Raw genomic sequence first — 7,506 nt, 5'->3', positions numbered from 1 at the left:
GATCTGGGAGCCGCGGTGCTGCTACACTGTGCCTCACTGACCTCCATCTAGCAACCGGGGGTAAAGAGTATAACACTGGTTGTCCGTCTATCAGATCCTCAGATTGATGGAGTCTGCGACCTCAAGTCCAGAGTGCTTGGGGAATATCTGCTCGGTCAGAAGCAATTGTGCTAAACTATCTTGCAAAAAGATAAATAAAGCAATAATAAGGAAATAAACAACCAGGAAAATGGACAGCATAACGACTTAAATAAACACAATACATAGTCGGTCATTGACAACACACAGTTGGCATTTGTAAGCTGAATATACTGTTCTCAAACACTGATCGTTGTTTCCAAATCGCTGCCCCAAATCTGAATCTGATACCCACAGGTAAAACTGATTCTCAAATACTGATACTAATGCCCGCAGGCCTGATACCCAGACTTGCAAACTGATACATGCATACCTGTAGAGACACACTCTAAAAGCACATAGCAAGCAAGTGAGAGCCAAAACACCCCTATGTTGGGGTAAGGTTTCCCTGTCCTAGTTTCGTCAAGAACTAGGGTTTCACTATGCATGCAGCGGTTTCAAACAACCTATAATCGGGTAAGCAACCTGTCCTAGTTTGGAATAGTCACTATGGATTCCGAATATGCACTAGGTCGAATGGTCAAAAAGGGTGCCCCGGTAAAAACCAGGGTTGATGTTCCCATCGTGGCAGAGCCCATAACCGGTCAGCCTTATGGCACGCTTCTCAAAACGAGCCTCTGGCAAACTGTTCAGGAATAGCAGATGACAAACACGGTGTCCTAGGTGCACCAATGCAAATGCAATGCAAAGAAACACATAAGTGTAATCAAAACAAGATATCATGAGTTCGAGTCAAGTTCTCTAAACTCCCCAGCAGAGTCGCCAAAAACTGTAGACGCGTCCCGAGGGCCTCATGCTACTACAGTTCAGACTCAAATGTCACGGTTCTTAATCTAATCTCACAATGTGCGATGTGAGATTGATAAATCACAAAAGAGTTCAAATCCGGCAAATCATTTTGGAAAACTGATTTTTAAGAAAGAAGTGTCAAACATGGACTGTTTTGCCAGATACAGAGTCGCTACCTAAATGTTTTATTTTGGGAAATTTAGGAAACCCTGACTCGTTGCCTAAGGCCACGTGTCCATCATCACCAAAGTTGTCTCGACACGGGAACTTGGGTACGATTGGGGAAGGTCATCTATGAGCACCCCCGCTCGCCCGATCAAAGATCGGCCTGTACTAAGCATGATATTTTGTTTTTGAAAACACATGCGCTCTTATTCCGGTTATTAGCTAGAATTACTATGTGATGCGCACAACACACAAGTATAGACTAGACCACCTAATTTGGAACAAAGCATCTCATGTTTGTTTATTAGAAAATGGTTTGAAGGTACTACTCGCAAGTAGGCTAAGACGTGGATTTGCCACCCTCCGGTGGGCTTAAGAAAACATGATTTTTGCCACTCTCAAGTGGGCTTAAAACACACATTTCAATGAATTATTCCAATTCAAGTAATCTAACCTTCACCCACAGGCATTCAAGCAGTTATATCACATAAACAGTTAGCCTCATGGCAAGCATGCTATCATGGCAGTCACTCACACACATGTAAGGATGCTAAAGCATAAAGGCTTACCTAGTACTCCGAGCCAAAACAATAGCCAATTAGTAATCGATGCATGATCCTAGCTATGTTAAGATGTCTAATGCAACACATGCGAAAATGTTACTAAAATAGACTCGGCTATTCTAAGATGGCATATGAAATGCAACTTGATAACATGCTATTGAACATGTATTCAAGTAAATGTATTGGAATACAATGCGGTTAGTATGATGCGCCGAGCCCGGTGCATGCAATACAAATGAATGGATGCAAACATGCGAACATAAGAACGCTAATTGAAACATGACCTAAAACTAACCACTAAAAGCAGGTAAGTAAAAGGGAGAAAGACGTGGGGTTGGAAGACATTCACACACGCACGCACACTTATTACAAAATTAGCCCTCTCGACAGAGGGTCCGAATAAATAATACAAATCAACTAACTAACAAGCTAATTAATTAATTACAGAACCACTTAACTAATTAAACAAATTAATTAAGCTACTAAAGCAGTAAAGAGGCCTCGGGAAGAGGGACAAATGTACCAGTGCTCGGCTCCACTCAGAAATCTATCGCCATGCTCATGCTGCCTCTGTTTACACTGCTCTGCATCTCTGAAGACTACACAAGTCTCAAAGATGCTCCTGAACCACTCCCTGAGTGTTGTGGGAGGTCACCGGCCAAGACATAGGGCCACCGGCCGAGGGATAGTGGTCATCGACCATTTTGTAGGGATCTCAGCCAACAATGCATACACCGAAGATGGCCGGCCGACCATCTTTTCCTGCAGAATCTTGTTTTTGCTGCAACAGAGGACAGACAGAGCATGGCAATGCATTTTCAAGGCAATGTTTGCACCGCCAACCTCATTATCATGTTTAAGACTCAACGGAGTATGGCTCTCGACCCTCGGGCTACCAATCACGCATGTCAATGCATAGTGGCCAAAGGAGCCCAAGTGTGCACATTAATGTGAAATGGATGCACACAACACACACGAATGCCACACACTCTATTATGTTGAATCCAGAATGTCGGCGACCGAGGATTGAGGTACATTTCGTCACTTCGAGTATGAAACATGCCTCATTCCTCATGTTTGGTTTGACACCCCAAACCAAACACAGTGCAATTCATGCAAGTATGCCAAATACAATACAATGCAAAGTATGCAACCAATGCGATGCAATACGAGCATGCTAACTCGATGCAATGTAATGGCACCTAAGCATGAATGTTGAGTCAATGTAACATGAACATGACAAACGCAATGCGATGTAGCCTAGTATGCAAGCAAACTAATGCAACATGAGCATGCAAGCAACAATGCTATACAGGGCAATTAGCATATAACAATATGCAAAGACAAGCATACAAACAAGCATGTAACTCAACAAGCGTGCAAACATGCAAGGCATGTGACAACATTCAAGCATGTAGCAACATGTGAGGTAAACATGTAACAACATGTTAAGCAATTTAAAAAAAGATAATGCATGCCAAATGCATTACAACTTAATCATGCAACAACATATCATGGACCAAGTATACAACGATGCACAATTGAACTAGCATGCTACAACATGCAATTTTACCAAATATGCAACAAGCACGTGACAACATGCAAGGGAAGCATGCAACAACATGCAGGGATGGTCTTAAACCGAAATGGACAGCTCTCAAATAGGTCCAAATCAGTGGCCAAAATACTATGGAAATGAGGACAAATGCACATACAAACATGCATGCCAATTGGCCTAACACTTAAGCATAAAAGGATAACTTTTAAGCACACTTAAAAGGTATGAAAATCATGCAAATGTGACAACATTACATGCTCTGAAATGATGCTAGGAGTGATGCCAAGTCACATAAACAAGTCAAGCATGGTATGCCTGAAGCTTAAAGCCTAAGACTAGCCAAGAGACTTGAACCAAAGCTACACAAAACAAAGGGCATATGGCAAGCATAACCCAAAACAGTCCTAAATCACGGCGGAGTGAGCCTAAAATATGCAATGACCAAAGCCAAAACAAGCTAAAACAAAGGGGCAAAACATGAGGCATACAAGGCCACAAAAGAGATGTTACACTACACCTAATACAACCCAACATGGTATGATTTAAACAACCAAAATCAGATTTATGGCATGTTAAAACAAACTCAAAAACCCACTTAGATGGCATCTAAATGACCTAAGCATAGGGGCATGCACAATGACCCGATTATGGAGCATAAGACACCAACTCTTCAAGACATTGAAAGGATGACAAATGCATGCATACAAGCATGAAATACGGACTGAAATAACATGACAAATGATTCCAAATCACTGAAATGGCCCAAGTAAAGCATGCTAGTGACTTAAGCACCTAAAGCTAACAAGCTAGATTGTATGGTAGCTATACAAAACAATGCAAGCATGACCAAAACAATGAAGAATAGAGCTCAAGCATGTTAAAACAAGGCTAGAAGCTTCATGAAATTAAGCCAAAATCATGCTAAAATAGCATGTCACCAAATGATGCATGTTATGCCAAATCATGAGATTACAAGACAAGTACATGAAGCATGCATGATATGTCTAAACCAACTCAAAACAGAGGTATAAAATGACAAATTAACACTAAATACCTACTGAAATGGTGCTAAAACAAACTAAGCATACATGCTACCATACTAAGCCCTTAACACAAGCATATGAGACACAAGGAGAGGGGGGGTGTCCCTCTCCTATTCAAGACCTCAAAACCAATTCTCCACCACTGAAAATCCTTTGGATTTCAGTGGTGGGAAGGTCAAAATGAGATGGTTCCAAAGCACAAAAGGAAAGGCACAAAACAAGGCCAAACAAGGCCTAAGAGGGGGTAGACAACCCCTAACTAAAAAGTGACCTTAAGCAATCATCTTAAGCATACAAAATTAGAACTTTTTATAGTTTATAGCTAAGCTCAAAAAAAATATGCAAGATAGGCTAAAAGCTCATACAAGAAAGGGGTATCTAAAGTAGTTTGCTCACCTTTGAAGAACACCTTCAAGAACACCAACTCCAGCAACTTCCTTGGATCAAAACTAGCTCAAAAACTCTAGAATAAACTCTTCTAGTGCCTTAACAACCAAAGATGGTGTAGCACTAGGTGCTTTAGTGCAAAAATGTGAACAAAACACACTTTTGGTCAAAAACACACACACAAATCTAAAGAGAGAGAGATATAGAGAGAGAGCTATATCTAACTTGTATTTCAGATTTTCAGAACCTTGGAGAAGGGAGGAGGGCCTCCCCTCTTATAGAAATCCACTCTTGCAAAGCTTCTTGGAGAAGCTAAACAAGGCTGAAATCCCTCCATACACGTGTATGGAGGGGGGAAATTGTGCGTGCCAGCTGTGCTAGCTAGCACAAAATATCTGCCAAAAGCAGATGGAAAGGGGTCGGCCATAAAATATGGCTGATTGACCAACACAATGGCCGGCCGACCAAAAAAAGTGCCGATCAGCCAATACACTTGGCCGATGGCAAGAAAACAGGGCCGGTGGCCTTAAGCCTTGGCCGGTGGGTTGAGGGGATGGCCAACAAGCCACCCTCTTCCCTTAGAAGCAAAAACAAAAGTGTTTGGCCCACAACCAAGCACAAAACAGTCAAGTCGAGAGATTTTAAGGCAAGGCGCGCAGCCGAGACCTCCGAGAACTCAAAACAAACACGAGCATGGATGATTACCGAATGTTCAAATGGTGATGTCCAAGTCTTGAGGACGGTCAAAAATGGGGTGTCTACACTTGTGCATGCTAGTAGACACATCATCAGTACCCTCGGTATAAAGTGCAATTCCATACTAGTTAACTGTCCACTATAATAGCCCAATGTAATTCATAATAACACCCAATATATACAGAAAAAAACTAAATTGTTGCAACCAAGATTCTCATTTTATTAATTTATTTATTTATTTATTTTTGAAAGACTGCACAATGTTCTGATCCATTAAGCTTTCTAATCAACCCATGTAACAAGCATTGGGCCAATGACTCCCAAACCAGACGGTTTTAGGGCACTAGATATGAAGACACCGCTACGGGCTTAATAACTCAACTTGAAAAGGTTACGAATCCGAACAAGTCATTCTCCTTATTTTTCCTTAACTGTGCAACGTCTAGGTCCCTTAAGCTTTCTAATTAACCCATATAACAAGCATTGGGCCAATGAATCCCAAACCAAATGGTTTTAGGGCACTAGGTGTAGAGACACCTTTACGGGCTTAATAACTCGAGTTAAAGAGGCTACGAACCCAAACAAGTCAAGTGTTATTTTTATTTTATTTTTTTGAAAGACTGTGCAATGTTCTAATCCATTGAGCTTTCTAATCAACCCATGTAACAAACATTGGGCCAATGACTCCCAAACCATATGATTTTAGGGCACTAGTTGTGAAGACACCCCTACGAGCTTAATTACTCAAGTTGAAAAAGCTACGAATCTGAACAAGTTATTCTTCTTATTTTTCCTTACCTGTGCAATGTCTAGGTCCCTTAAGCTTTCTAATTAACCCATGTAACAAGCATTGGGCCAATGACTCCCAAACCAGACGGTTTTAGGGCACTAGGTGTAAATACACCCCTACCAGCTTAATAACTCGAGTTAAAGAGGGTACGAACCCAAACAAGTCAAGTGTTTTTCTTCTTTTTGTTATTGTTGTTGTTGTTGTTGTTGTATGTGAGGATGACAATGATGAACATGATGATGAAAAGCCTTAAAAACAACCATTAGACTACTATATTACAAGTGAAAACTAAGAAATCTAAACAAGAAAAGGGCGATTACCTTAAAAAAATATAGGAAGAAGAGAAAGGAAGAAGATGATGTAGATCCGTTGGAAAAAATGGTCACCGGAAGGTCACCGGTCGAAAAAGATGGTGATGCTCAGGTGGAAGGTGATGGTGAGCAAACGGGTGAGTGGAAGTTGAAAAAGGAAGAAAGAAGAAGTTGGTGATGGTGGGGTTTGATGATTTTGGTGGGTTTGTGGGGTTGAGAGAGAGAGAGAAGAAGAAGAAGAAAAAGAAAAAGAAGAGAGATAGAGATAGAGAGAGTGTGTAGAGAAGTGGTGTTGGTCAAAAGAGGGTCTAGGGTTTGGTTTAAAGGAATGGTTTATATATATATATATATATAATAAGTGAATTAAAATAAATAAAGAAATAAATAATCTGCATGGAATTTTTTTTTTTAAGAAATATACAGTAAGTAAATAAAAAATAAAATTTGCAGGCTTTTTTTTTTTGGATCGCTCGTGCGCCCAATTGGGCCGCATGAGCGCTTATTTTTGGGCCGCTCCAGCAATGAAATTGGGTAGCTCGTGCGACAGCTGCACAGAATACTTTTGGGCCTAGGCCACTCGTGCGGTTAGCCCTTTTACTCATACGTTCCATTTTTTTTATTTTTTTTTTTTGTATGGACTGCTCGTGTGCCCATTTGGGCCCACGAGTGCTTATTTTTGGGCTACTCTAGCGGCGTTCATACAGTAGGCTTTTGGGCTAGGGCCGCTCGTGCGCCTTAGCCCTTCCGCTCGTGCGCCCAGCCCTTCTCTCTCTGGATGTGTGCCAGTTTGGACCGCACGTGCAGTCTGTTGCTCTCTATCTTCTTTTTTTTTTTAATTTAAAAATAAACCCAATGACAACCCAAAGTAAAATTTAACCCATTTCTACCTTCAATGTACATCTGAAATAAAAAATAGCGCTTTGAAAACATCTAAATGCTCAACAAAGGTATAATCTTCACGCGAAAATCACGGGTACTACTTTTCTCTTTAACAATGTTTGTAACTTTCCCTATTCTCCAACAGTGTGACAGATTAGGTTGATTCGGTATCCAGAATCAAGGGGCA

The sequence above is a fragment of the Camellia sinensis genome, chromosome 1 (assembly GCF_055761805.1).
Source record: "Camellia sinensis isolate YWXY chromosome 1, ASM5576180v1, whole genome shotgun sequence".
Classification (NCBI taxonomy): domain Eukaryota; kingdom Viridiplantae; phylum Streptophyta; class Magnoliopsida; order Ericales; family Theaceae; genus Camellia; species Camellia sinensis.
This window is presented reverse-complemented; position numbering follows the sequence as displayed.